Source organism: Chiloscyllium punctatum, chromosome X (assembly GCF_047496795.1).
Source record: "Chiloscyllium punctatum isolate Juve2018m chromosome X, sChiPun1.3, whole genome shotgun sequence".
Taxonomy (NCBI): Eukaryota; Metazoa; Chordata; class Chondrichthyes; order Orectolobiformes; family Hemiscylliidae; genus Chiloscyllium; species Chiloscyllium punctatum.
The window spans coordinates 20,223,178-20,237,649 of record NC_092791.1 but is presented as its reverse complement, the minus strand read 5'-3'; the positions used below and the strand labels follow the sequence as shown (position 1 = coordinate 20,237,649).

The 14,472-nt window shown below is 44.4% G+C and overlaps 1 protein-coding gene across 5 annotated transcripts in view; it reads right to left on the bottom strand.

Moving 5' to 3' along the window:
- LOC140471274 (bromodomain adjacent to zinc finger domain protein 2A-like) overlaps positions 1-14,472 on the bottom strand; it is a 129,528-nt gene that overhangs the window by 113,029 nt on the left and 2,027 nt on the right. The window lies entirely within an intron of this gene.

Here is a 14,472-nt window from a genome sequence, read left to right as displayed (position 1 = left end):
GGGAGAAGGATTCACATTTTTGGATCATTGGAATCTCTTTTGGGGTAGAAGTGACCTGTACAAGAAGGACGGATTGCACCTAAATTGGAAGGGGACTAATATACTGGCAGGGAAATTTGCTAGAACTGCTCGGAAGGATTTAAACTAGTAAGGTGGGGGGATGGGACCCAGGGAGATGGTGAGGAAAGAGATCGATCTGAGACTGGTACAGCTGAGAACAGAAGTGAGTCAAACAGTCAGGGCAGGTAGGGACAAAGTAGGACTAATAAATTTAAACTGCATTTATTTCAATGCAAGGGGCCTAACAGGGAAGGCTGATGAACTCAGGGCATGGTTAGGAACATGGGACTGGGATATCATAGCAATTACGGAAACATGGCTCAGGGATGGGCAGGACTGGCAGCTTAATGTTCCAGAATACAAACGCTACAGGAAGGATAGAAAGGGAGGCAAGAGAGGAGGGGGAGTGGCATTTTTGATAAGGGATAGCATTACAGCTGTGCTGAGGGAGGATATTCCCGGAAATACATCCAGGGAAGTTATTTGGGTGGAACTGAGAAATAAGAAAGGGATAATCACCTTATTGGGGTTGAATTATAGACCTCCCAATAGTCTGAGGGAAACTGAGAAACAAACTTGTAAGGAGATCTCAGCTATCTGTAAGAATAATAGGGTAGTTATGGTAGGGGATTTTAACTTTCCAAATATCGACTGGGACTGCCATAGTGTTAAAGGTTTAGATGGAGAGGAATTTGTTAAGTGTGTACAAGAAAATTTTCTGATTCAGTATGTGGATGTACCTACTAGAGAAGGTGCAAAACTTGACCTACTCTTGGGAAATAAGGCAGGGCAGGTGACTGAGGTGTCAGTGGGGGAGCACTTTGGGGCCAGCGACTATAATTCTATTTGTTTTAAAATAGTGATGGAAAAGAATAGACCAGATCTAAAAGTTGAAATTTAAGTTGGGGAAAGGCCAATTTTGATGGTACTAGGCAAGAACTTTCGAAAGCTGATTGGAGGCAGATGTTTGCAGATAAAGGAACGGCTGGAAAATGGGAAGCCTTCAGAAATGAGATGACAAGAATCCAGAGAAAGTATATTCCTGTCAGGGTGAAAGGGAAGGCTGGTAGGTGTAGGGAATGCTGGATGACTAAAGAAAATGAGGGTTTGGTTAAGAAAAAGATAGAAGCATATGTCAGGTATAGACAGGATCGATCGAGTGAATCCTTAGAAGAGTATAAAGAAAGTAGGAGTATAGTTAAGAGGGAAATCAGGAGGGCAAAACGGGGACATGAGATATCTTTGGCAAATAGAATGAAGGAGAATCCAAAGGGTTTTTACAAATACATTAAGGACAAAAGGGTAACTAGGGAGAGAATAGGGTCCCTCAAAAGATCAGCAAGGTGGCCTTTGTGTGGAGCCACAGAAAATGGGGGAGATACTAAATGAATATTTTGCATCAGTATTTACTGTGGAAAACGATATGGAAGATATAGACTGTAGGGAAATAGATGGTGACATCTTGCAAAATGTCCGGATTACAGAGGAGGAAGTGCTGGATGTCTTGAAACGGTTAAAAGTGGATAAATCCCCAGGACCTGATTAGGTGTACCCTAGAACTCTGTGGGAAGCTAGAGAAGTGATTGCTGGGCCTCTTGCTGAAATATTTGTATCATCAATAGTCACAGGTGAGGTGCCGGAAGACTGGAGGTTGGCAAATGTGGTGCCACTGTTTAAGAAGGGTTTTAAGGACAAGCCAGGGAACTATAGAGCAGTGAGCCTGACGTCGGTGGTGGGCAAGTTGTTGGAGAGAATCCTGAGGGACAGGATGTACATGTATTTGGAAAGGCAAGGACTGATTAGGGATAGTCAACATGGCTTTGAGCATGGGAAATCATGTCTCACAAACTTGATTGAGTTTTTTGAAGAAGTAACAAAGACGATTGATGAGGGCAGAGTAGTAGATGTGATCTACATGGACTTCAGTAAGGCATTCGACAAGGTTCCCCATGGGAGACTGATTAGCAAGGTTAGATCTCATGGAATACAGGGAGAACTAGCCATTTGGATACAGAACTGGCTCAAAGGTAGAAGACAGAGGGTGGTAGTGGAGGGTTGAGCCTGTGACCAGTGGAGTGCCACAAAGATTGGTGCTGGGCCCTCTACTTTTTGTCATTTACATAAATGATTTGAATGTGAGTATAAGAGGTACAGTTAGTAAGTTTGCAGATGACACCAAAATTGGAGGTGTAGTGGACAGTGTAGTGGTTACCTCAGATTACAACAGGATCTGGACCAGATGGGCCAATGGGCTGAGAAGTGGCAGATGGAGTTTAATTCAGATAAATGCGAGGTGCTGCATTTTGGGAAAGCAAATCTTAGCAGGATTTATACACTTAATGGTAAGGTCCTGGGAGCATTGCTGAACAAAGAGACCTTGGAGAACAGGTTCATAGCTCCTTGAAAGTGGAGTCGCAGGTAGTTAGGATAGTGAAGAAGGCGTTTGGTATGCTTTCCTTTATTGGTCAAAGTATTGAGTACAGGAGTTGGGAGGTCATGTTGGGGCTGGACAGGACATTAGTTAGGCCACTGTTGGAATATTGCGTGCAATTCTGGTCTCCTTCCTATCGGAAAGATGTTGTGAAACTTGAAAGGGTTCAGAAAAGATTTACAAGGATGTTGCCAGGGTTGGAGGATCTGAGCTACAGGGAGAGGCTGAACAGGCTGGGGCTGTTTTCCCTGGAGCGTCAGAGGCTGAGGGGTGACCTTATAGAGGTTTACAAAATTATGAGGGGCATGGATAGGGTAAATAGGCAAAGTCTTTTCCCAGGGGTCAGGGAGTCCAGAACTAGAGGGCATAGGTTTAGGGTGAAAGAGGAAAGATATAAAAGAGACCTAAGGGGCAACTTTTTCACGCAGAGGGTGGTACGTGTATGGAATGAGCTGCCAGAGGAAGTGGTGGAGGCTGGTACAATTGCAACATTTAAGATGCATTTGGATGGGTATATGAAAAGGAAGGGTTTGGAGGGATATGGGCCGTGCTGGCAGGTGGGACTAGATTGGGTTGGGATATCTGGTCAGCATGGACAGGTTGGACTGAAGGGTCTGTTTCCATGCTGTACATCTCTATGACTTTGATCAGATGGGGCCGTGGGCCGAGAAGTAGCAGATGGAGCTTAATTTAGATAAATGTGAGGTGTTGTATTTTGGAAAGGCAAACCAGGGCAGGACTTAAACACTTAATGGTAGGGCCCTGAGGAGTGTTGCAGATAGGGGTGAATAGACCTAGGAGTGCAGATACATAGTTCCTTGAAAGTGGAATCACAGGTAGGTGGGGTGGTAAAGGCAGCATTTGCCTTCATTGATAAGTGCATTGGAGTATAGGAGTTGGGACATCATGTTGTGACTGTACAGGACATTGTTGTGGTTCTGTTCGCCGAGCTGGGAATTTGTGTTGCAGACGTTTCGTCCCCTGTCTAGGTGACATCCTCAGTGCTTGGGAGCCTCCTGTGAAGCGCTTCTGTGATCTTTCCTCCGGCATTTATAGTGGTTTGAATCTGCCGTTTCCGGTTGTCTGTTCCAGCTGTCCGCTGCAGTGGCCGGTATATTGGGTCCAGGTCGATGTGCTTATTGATTGAATCTGTGGATGAGTGCCATGCCTCTAGGAATTCCCTGGCTGTTCTCTGTTTGGCTTGTCCTATAATAGTAGTGTTGTCCCAGTCAAACTCATGTTGCTTGTCATCTGTGTGTGTGGCAACTAAGGATAGCTGGTGTTCATGGATGCGGATCGTTAGCTGTCTTCCTGTTTGTCCTATGTAGTGTTTTGTGCAGTCCTTACATAGGATTTTGTACACTACATTGGTTTTGCTCATGCTGGGTATCGGGTCCTTCGTTCTGGTGAGTTGTTGTCTGAGAGTGGCTGTTGGTTTGTCTGCTGTTATGAGTCCTAGTGGTCGCAGCCAGATGAAACATCACAGAAGTGCTTCACAGGAGGCTCCCAAGCACTGAGGATGTCACCTAGACAGGGGACGAAACGTCTGCAACACAAATTCCCAGCTCGGCGAACAGAACCACAACAACGAGCTCCCGAACTACAAATCTTCTCACAAACTTTATACAGGACATTGGTGAGACCACTTTTAGAATATTGCTTTCAATTCTGGTCTCCCTGCTATAGGAAAGATGTTGCTAAACTTGAAAGAGTTCAGAAAAGATTGACAATGATGTTGCCAGGGTTGGAGAATTTGAGCTATAGGGAGAGGCTGAATAGGCTGGGGCTGTTTTCCCTGGAGCATCAGAGGCTGAGGGGTGACCTTATTGATGTTTATAAAATCATGAGGGCATGGATAGGATAAATAGACAAAGTCTTTTTCCCAGGATAGGGGAGTTCTAAACTAGAGGTTTAGGGTGAGAAGGGAAAGATTTAAAATGGACCTTAGGGGCAACTTTTTCACGCAAAGGGTGGTACATGTATGGAATGAGCTGCCAGAGGAAGTGGTAGATATGGGAACAATTACAACATTTAAATGACATCTGGACGGGTATATAATAAGGAAGGGTTTCAGAGAGATATGGGCCAAATGCTGGCAAATGGGACTAGATTAATGTAGAATATCTGGTCAGCACAGACGAGTTGGACTGAGGGGTCTGTTTCTGTGCTGTATGACTCTATGATTCAGAATAAATTAGTCGAATTAACAATGCAAATCGTGGCACATGGATACAATCCGATTGCAATTATGGAGACATGATTGTCGGGTGATCAAGGCTGGGAAATGAACATCCAAAGGGATTCAATCTTTAAGAACGATAGGCAAAATGGAAAATGAAGGTGATTGTTAATGCAAGATGAAATCAATGCAATAGTGAGAACGCATACTGGCGCAGGATTTCTAGATGTAGAATCAGTCTGGGTGGGGCTAAGAAGCAACGAGAGGCAGAAAACATTACCAAGAACTGTCTATAGGCCTCCAAATAGTCGTGGCAAGGCTACACCGAAAATGACAGATTCATGCAATAAGAAACTACACTCATCGTGGGTAATTCTAATTTACATATAGATAAGCAAACTGGAAAGAGGGGCAGATCGATATTAACAGGACCAGTGCAACCATCATGGATTCCACAATGCAAGTACAACATCGATTTACCTGTCACTATGTTTACCTACTGTTCAGAGACCCCAGCCCTGCACTGGATCAACACGTAAGCTGGCAATAAGATCAGAGGTGGTTATAATATCTCCTACCTGCTGACACGGACTAACTACATGACGTGTGGCTACTCAGAATTAGAACAATACCCCAATGGAAGGAAATTAATTGTCTGTTTGCTTTGATCAGGAAAAGCCACAAATTCAGCCAGAATTCTCAAGGATTGTCCCTGACTCATGAGAGGCTAACTATCAGGAAACTGAAGTTCAAACCAGAGCTGCTGTGCTTCAGCTATTACTGATGTCATCTGATCTGAAAGTTATTGGACTGGAATTCTATTCTTGTACCAGAACCGTGGCTGAGTCAGAGTAGAGTTGAGTCAGACCATCCAGCAAAATATATACTGAGGAAATGAAATCCAATTATGTATAACCCTTGACAGCAACAAAGCCCTCTCATAAAATAAAAACATTCCCAGTATGCAGCATTTCAATTTTTTGCGTTTGAAGTAAATAAAAAGACAAACTCATCAAAGGTTCAAACATTTGAACACTCGGAGAAGACATGGTACCTCGCAAACTATGAGCTCACATCGAAATATCAGCAATGGTGGATCTATGGGTTTCCAATGATCACTAGTCACACTTGGAGTCAGCAAAAATCTACCCATCTAATACTTCTCCAGTCCTATGGGGTCCCCTTTTTTGTTTCACATTCCGATGGATTTGTTACTTCCCGTTCTCTCCCCCCTTCCTGCTGCAGCTGGTGAACTTCCACTGGGGTTCTGCAAACAGGTGACACTCTCCAACCTCAAAAACCAATCATTTCAGAAATTGAATTTCAGGTCATTCTCTGCCCTCGAGAGATCCTTGATCCATTCACTGAATAGTACAGCTCATTCCTGACCCTTCCAGTGTGTGAGTAATACCAACGTAAGAGGCTATCAATTTGATAGATCTTGGGCCTGGCCAGCCACATCCTTCTCTATATCGTTTTAACTCAAGATAGTTTAATCTGATCAAATCCCACTTACTTCAACCTGCTTAATACCATTGCAATTGTGTGCCTTCCTTGTAGATGCCTTACAAAAAGTACCATATCATGAAACTAGTATAAGAGACTCTCCCCACTGGCTATGGTCAAAGTTACATCACAAGGGTTAATGACATGCACAACTGGTAAAGGTTGGGTACTATCAGGTGTCTGATGGGAATGGCTCCCACTCAAAATCAATTAACTGATCTTTCTCTTTCAGACACTGATTGACCTGCTGCACAGTTCTAGTCTTTGCTGATGTTATGTAGAACAGGTGAACAGGGTGCTCAGTACAGGGCATACCTCTGACATTGTGTGGCAACTCAAATGTTATCACAATTACACAGCTCTCCCTGGAGGTATTCCAAGATTGGGTCGATGCTCAATAACTATAAAAGCTGAAAAAAAACATTTCACGCAAGAGCTTCCATCTCACTGGAGAAGCTTCAGGCTATTCCACATCTAACAATCTGCTCTGAAAAATCTGCTCACATTTAGACAGCTGTAATTAATTATACCACAAGCTGAAACAGTCCACAACATTCTTTTGAAACAAAACAATATGCCCTATCTCCAAATGTTAATGGATTCTTTAAAAATTTCCAGGACTCACATCTTTGCCAGAAACAAATTCATTACTCCTTGCGTCAGCTGCTGCGTACCAAGTTTTATTGAAAGTGTTTGAGGTAAATTGTTGACAGACAGATACACAGACAAGAGTGAAAGCAATACCCCCACTAACATTCAGTGATGGAGGTAATAAGTGAAACTCGAATTGTACATCATGTTTGGCTCCACGTGTCCATCTTTTCACAACTGTCCATATTTCCAAGATTTTCCCCAGAAGTTACTGCTGGTTAATAGCTCTTTTATAGACAATAGACGCAGGAGTAGGCCATTCAGCCCTTCGAGCCTGCACCGCCATTCAATATGATCATGGCTGATCATTCCTAATCAGTATCCTGTTCCAGCCTTATCTCCATACCCCTTGACTCCACTATCTTTAAGAGCTCTATCCAATTCTTTCTTAAATGAATCCAGAGACTGGGCCTCCACTGCCCTCTGGGGCAGAGCATTCCACACAGCCACCACTCTCTGGGTGAAGTAGTTTCTCCTCATCTCTGTCCTAAATGGTCTACCCCGTATTTTTAAGTTGTGTCCTCTGGTTCGGCACTCCCCCATCAGCGGAAATATGTTTCCTCCTGCCAGAGTGTCCAATCCTTTCATAATCCTATACGTTTCAATCAGATCCCCTCTCAGTCTTCTATACTCAAGGGTATACAAGCCCAGTCGCTTCAGTCTTTCCGTGTAAGGCAATCCTGCCATTCCAGGAATTGACCTCGTGAACCTACGCTGCACTCCCTCAATAGCCAGAATGTCTTTCCTCAAATTTGGAGACCAGAACTGTACACAGTATTCCAGGTGTGGTCTCACCAGGGCCCTGTACAGCTGCAGAAGCACCTCTTTGCTTCTATACTCAATTCCTCTTGTTATGAAGGCCAGCATGCTATTAGCCTTCTTCACGACCTGCTGTACCTGCATGCTTGCCTTCATTGACTGGTGGACAAGAACACCCAGATCTCTCTGAACAGCCCCTTTACCTAATTTGATACCATTTAGGTAGTAATCTGCCTTCCTGTTCTTGCCACCAAAGTGGATAACCAGACATTTATCCACATTAAACTGCATCTGCCATGCATCTGCCCACTCACCTAACTTGTCCAGGTCACCCTGTAATCTCCTAACATCCTCATCACATTTCACCCTACCACCCAGCTTTGTGTCATCAGCAAATTTGCTAATGTTATTGCTGATACCATCTTCTATATCATTTACATATATTGTAAAAAGCTGCGGTCCCAGCACGGATCCCTGCGGTACCCCACTGGTCACTGCCTGCCATTCCGAAATGGAGCCGTTAATCACTACCCTTTGTTTCCTATTAGCCAACCAATTCTCTATCCAATCTAGTACTTTGCCCCCAATCCCGTGCGCCCTAATTTTACTCACTAACCTCTTGTGTGGGACTTTATCAAAAGCTTTCTGAAAGTCCAGGTACACTACATCCACTGGATCTCCCTCGTCCATCTTCTGAGTTACATCCTCAAAAAATTCAAGAAGATTAGTCAAGCATGATTTCCCCTTCATAAATCCATGCTGACTCTGTCCTATCCTGTTACTATTATCCAGATGTGCCGTAATTTCATCCTTTATAATAGACTCCAGCATCTTTCCCACCACTGAGGTCAGACTAACTGGTCTATCATTTCCTGCTTTCTCCCGCCCACCCTTCTTAAAAAGTGGCACAACATTAGCCGCCCTCCAATCCTCAGGAACCGACCCCGATTCTATTGAACTCTGGAAAATAATCACCAGCGCATCCACGATTTCCCGAGCCACCTCCTTCAGTACCCTGGGATGCAGGCCATCAGGTCCCGGAGACTTATCAACCTTCAGACCTAACAGTCTCTCCAACACCAAATCCTGGCAAATATAAACTCCCTTAAGTTCAGGTCCTTCAGCCACTGTTACCTCAGGGAGATTGCTTGTGTCTTCCCCAGTGAACACAGATCTGAAGTACCCATTTAATTCCTCTGCCATTTCTTCGTTCCCAGTAATATATTCCCCTGCTTCTGTCTTCAAGGGCCCAATTTTTGTCCTAACCATTTTTTTGCCTTGGACATACCTAAAAAAGCTTTTACTATCCTCCTTTATATTCTTGGCCAGTTTACCTTCGTACCTCATTTTTTCTCTGCGTATTTCCTTCTTACTAATCCTCTGTTGTTCTTTAAAAGCTTCCCAGTCCTCAGTTTTCCCATGTGCCATGTTCCCTTCAGTAGCTTATTCCAGGTCGCCATTCTAGATGTAAGCCAAGAGGGTGAAAACAGGCTATTCTGTCAGGAGTGGATCATAGACAAGCTAGCTCTCGGCACTCACTTTCCAGCAGAGATCAATGGATAGCAATCAGGAGCTAGGACTCCAGCCAGTATTTCTTCAGCTTCTGAGCCCAAGCATACTTGAGTTCACCTAAAGCACACTGGTAGGTCCCAGACTCAATTCTGTGTGTAAAGTTAGCATGGCAAACTGGTTGCTATAACTGGTCTCAGCAATTTGGATGAGAAAGGTACATATCAGTTCAGGATTTTGTTCCCAACTGCTGTGTGATAACACTGCCTGGAAAGTGCTTGTGAATGTGAGGACAAGATCAGGAGCAGCAGTGTAGGAGCACCAAACAGCCTTCTGCCAACAAGCTGTGTTAACAAATCTCACCCCGGTGGGACACCCAGGGGGTTGAGTAGAACTCAGGCATTGAGCCGACTGCTGCTCCCCCAATGGCTTCAAAGAGGAAAACTGGGCAGAGCGTAAAACCAGGCTAATCCTCAATCCAATCAGTTTCCGAAGGGGTGGGCTAGGTCAAAAGTGCACCCACACATCATAACTCAGTCACAAAGAATGGCCCATTTGGTTGGGGCTTTGGAGGGCTGCTGGCAGCTGTGAAAATTTACCCCAGCACTAGCCAGCAGCTTCAGAGGAGTTGGGAGGGAAGGGGGTGGAGAACAACAGGGAACGAAACATTTCTCGAGTGTGCTTTTGCTGCTAAAGAACACTTCTCAAGCATGCAGCTGGCCTCAGAGAGCTCGGCTTTGACTTTCCTTCAACTTCCTGTGAGGAACCATCTGTCCGATTTTATAATGGGGCAACTGTACACTTTGTCTGCCCGTGGGAAGAAATACTGGGAATTCCGGTCTTACAGTGGATAGAAAATGTTGAGGGACATGTGCCTGATTTTCCTGGTGTACCATCCTAGCAGGGAGGTTCTGCAACAAGAACACGCTTCTGTAAAATGACTCACTTTTGGTTTTCTATATTATTATTCTCCCAGTGCAGTTGGGAAATGCTAAAATTTTGGTGTTTAGGTTTTTACCATATTAGGAACAGAGTGTTTTACCCAAAGAAATGTGTACAATGTTTGTTTTGTCTGTGCCTCTGCCTCAGCTTCCTCCCAGAAAAGCAGCTACAATCAATTAAACCGAGGCCTTGTCTCCTCCTGCAGTTGAACATAAAAGATCCTGTGACATTCTTTCAAAGATGAGCAGGAGAATTGTCCCTGATGATGTGGCCATTACTCAACCAACAACACTGAACACATCACTTGGTCATAAGCAGATTACTGTCTGTGAGAGTCTGCTATGTGTGAATTTCCTACATTACAACAGTGACTACAGTTCAGAAGTAATCCATTGGCTGTAAAACACTTGGGAACATCCTGTGATCATGAAAGGCGCTATGTCAATGTAATTCTTTCTTTTGTTCTCTAGGCACACAAAGCAGAATCCATCCAGCACATGGTGTAAATTATAGCAGAGCAGCTTTGGTTCTCCGTACAAGTGGAGCTCATTTCAAACAGCAACTGACGAGGAGCTGAGCTAGCCTGTTGGAACACAAATTGAGCTTCAATGTGTAGGTTATTGCTGAATGTTGGCAGAGCAGTTATTGTTGAAGCAGCGGAAAGGACCAAGACAAACCGAAGAGGAACAGCGAAAACGTAAGCGCAAAACCACATTCCCTTCTAAAATATTCTCACAAGAGCAGGCTTTGCTGAGGTTTTCCTACAATAAGCAATGTTTCACAATAAGGAGTCAATTTTGAAGAAAGTGACTGGAAAGGTGATCCAGTACGTGGAGATGTTCTGCTGAACCGAGCAACATTCAATTCTATAAAAGTTTAGTTCCAAAACTCAGGTGAACTTAGTGGGTAAATATAAATATAAAGCTATTTGTGGGCGGCATGGTGGCGCAGTGGTTAGCACTGCTGCCTCACAGCGCCGGAGACCCGGGTTCAATTCCCGCCTCAGGCGACTGACTGTGTGGAGTTTGCACGTTCTCCCCGTGTCTGCGTGGGTTTCCTCCGGGTGCTCCGGTTTCCTCCCACAGTCCAAAGATGTGCAGGTCAGGTGAATTGGCCATGCTAAATTGCCCGTAGTGTTAGGTAAGGGGTTGATGTAGATGTAGGGGTATGGGTGGGTACGCTTCGGCGGGGCGGTGTGGACTTGTTGGGCCGAAGGGCCTGTTTCCACACTGTAAGTAATCTAATCTAATCTAATCTAATCTATTTCTCACAAAGATGGACAGAAATGGTGGAGTCACAGTTAACTCCCGTGACTCCTGAAGGCTGTTTATAGGAGAGCACGGAAACAAACAAACAAAAGCCAACCAGTTGTCTTAACTTTCAGCTGTAAATTCAAAAGGAGGATCAGAATGCAATAAAAGAAAATATGAAAAAAATTATGACTGAATAATCTGGTTTGAGGAAGAAAACATGAGAAACATCATGGTTCTTTTCCTCCTCTTTTCCAAGTTCCCAAGTACAAAACACAGGCTGGTCAAGACAGCAGCCAAGTACCCTGCCAGTAGGCCCTGCTGAGGTTATCTACAAAGCCTTGCTGAAAAGCGCAGAAGAGCGATTATCAAACGTGTGATGATTGCCTAAAACTCCACTCGCATGTGGCTGTCTGGCCGCAACTTAGCACATCATCACGGGAACACAGATTGGAATTCAGCATGCACGTGAACTACTCCAGACTACTCTGCGTTGGCAACTGAATGTGCCACACTGTTCCACTCACGCCCAATACCAAATGGGAGGTTGGTTTTGCGCTTACGTTTTCGCTGTTCCTCTTCGGTTTGTCTTGGTCCTTTCAGCTGCTTCAACAATAACTGCTCTGCCAACATTCAGCAATAACATTGAAGCTCAATTTGCGTTCCAACAGGCTAGCTCAGCTCCTAACACCCTTAACAGCCTTGGTGTAAACATGGGACAAAAGAGCTGGATTCAAGAAGGGAAGTGAGGGAAACTGGCCTTGACATGAAAGCGGTATTTGACCAAGTGTGGCATCATGGTGCCTTAGCAAGTCAGGGGGAATACTCACTGCTGCTTGGAGTCATGTTTGGTACAAAGGAAAGTGGTTGTGGTTGTTGGAGGTCAGTCATCTCAGCTCCAGGACATCTCTGCAGGAGTTCCTCAGGGTAGTGTCCTAGGCCCAACCATTTTCAACTGCTTCCCTCCATCATAAGGTCAGAAATGGGGATGTTTGCTGATTGTTACACAATGCTCAATACCATTCGTGACTCCTCAAATACTGAAGCAGTCAATCTTCAAATGCAGCAATACCTGGACAACATCCAGGTACAGGCTGACAGGTTGCAAGTAACATTTGCGCCACACAAGTGCCAGGCAATGACACCTCCAACAAGAGAGAACTCACCATTGCCCCTCAACATTCAATAGCATTACTATCACGGAATCCTCCACCATCAACATGACGGGGGTCACTATTGAGCAGAAACTGAACTGGAGCAGCCCTGTAAATACTGCAGCTGCAAAAGCAGGTCAAAGGCTAGGAATTCTGCAGTGGGTAACTCACTTCCTGTCACCCCAATGCTTGTCCACCATCCACAAGGAACAAGTCAGGAGTGTGACAGAATACTCTCCACCCGTCTGGAATGAGTGCAGCTCCCACAACATTCAAGAACACTATCCAGGACAAAGCTGCCCTCTCCATTGGCATACCATCTAATATTTTCAACATTTACTTCTTGCAGCACCGACTCAGTCGCAGAAGTGTACACCAGCTGCAAGATGCACTGCAGTGAGTCACCAAGGTTCCTTCAACAACACCTACCAAGTCTGCAATCTCTACCACTGAGAAAGACTGGGGCAGCTCCTAGCCCCACACCATCTTGACTTGAAACTATATTGCCATCCCTTCAATTGTTCCTTGGTCAAAAATCTTGTCATTCATTCCCTTGTGGGTCTACTTACAGCACACAGACTGGTTCAAGAAGACAGCTCACCTTCACCTTCCTCAAAGCAATTACTGTTACGACAACAAATGCTGGCCTTGCCAGCGATACCCACATCACATGAAGGAATTTTTAAAAACTAGAAATGTCACAGCTTCTATTCCCAGATGTGCTGAGTCAATCACTTCCAGCCTGGGTAACAATAGCAACGATACTGTTGTCCTCAAGTGTCGACATCAACAGAGGACAGTAGAGTTAAAAAAAAATCTGTATACCCTAACAGAAAATTTCCAGGGAGTCAACTTGATCTTGTGGGGACAGGTCTTTTCACTGAGCCTGAAGGCTATAGCTTCAAGTTCAGCTCAAGACTTGAGCACATAATCCAAATGGACACTTTCCAGCTGTTTGTAGGATTTTGCCGTGCTCTAAACGTTTGCTGCATTTTCCTATGTAGCAGCAACTATTGCAATTCATAGGATGTGAAGTAACTTGAGGTGTTGTCAAGAGATGCAATTTGGGGTTAACAAGTCTTGCTATTACCAAGTGTCTTCTATTTAATGCATAGTGCATTCTCTACATACCTGACAAATGTATTCGTTATACAGCATAATTCCAATTTTTGTACTATATTTAACATACACTAAATAATATACATTTATTTCAGAAATCAATCGAATGCCATTTTAATTGAAAGTGTTCAACATTAACGGATTACGTTCTTTAAATCTTTAGCTTCATTTTTGTCACAACATCCTTGCAGCAGTTACCATCTGTCATTTGTTTTAAAATGGAGACAACTCCCCACCCCCACCCTCCAACGATTCAGTGAATAAAACTCAGTGAAGTACAGAACCATACAAATCACAGGATTCCACGTTTCTGCTGAATTCCCAGACACAGTGACAGCAAAAGCTGCGAGTGCCCTTGGCCTAAAAAAAAACCAACCACGCCACTGTCTCCTGATCACTACCCTGTGACTCCTGCTGAAATCTATATAAACATGGACACTGAGCAGACAACAGGGCTAGCCTCAGTTGTGACGTTGCTCTATGGCTAAATTGCTTCCCGGCACTCACTTTCCACATTCACTCAGTCAGGATGGTCATTTTGATTTAGGATGGTAAGGGTGGTCATTGCTCATTAACTTTTAACCCAACATAAGTCAGAAAGTGAGAAGACTGGAGAAAGGGAGAGAAAACATTTTTTTTTTACACAGAATAATTAAGATCTGTGAATGTATGGCTCTGATTTTCATTTTCTGCCTCGCTAGAAAGACATGTTATACCGTGACCAAGGTTACCCCAGGTTCTGCAGAGCGAGCAAAAAAGGTAAAGTGTGCTTGTTGATACTGCTGCCTTTGCCCTCTTCTGATTCTGACTCCCACCTGATGGAATTGAGGAGCTTACTCTGCGAGGAATCCCAAGGAATAGAGCCACGGCCCTCAGTCAGTGCTGCAACGTCTCCGAGGCTGGCTTTCAGGT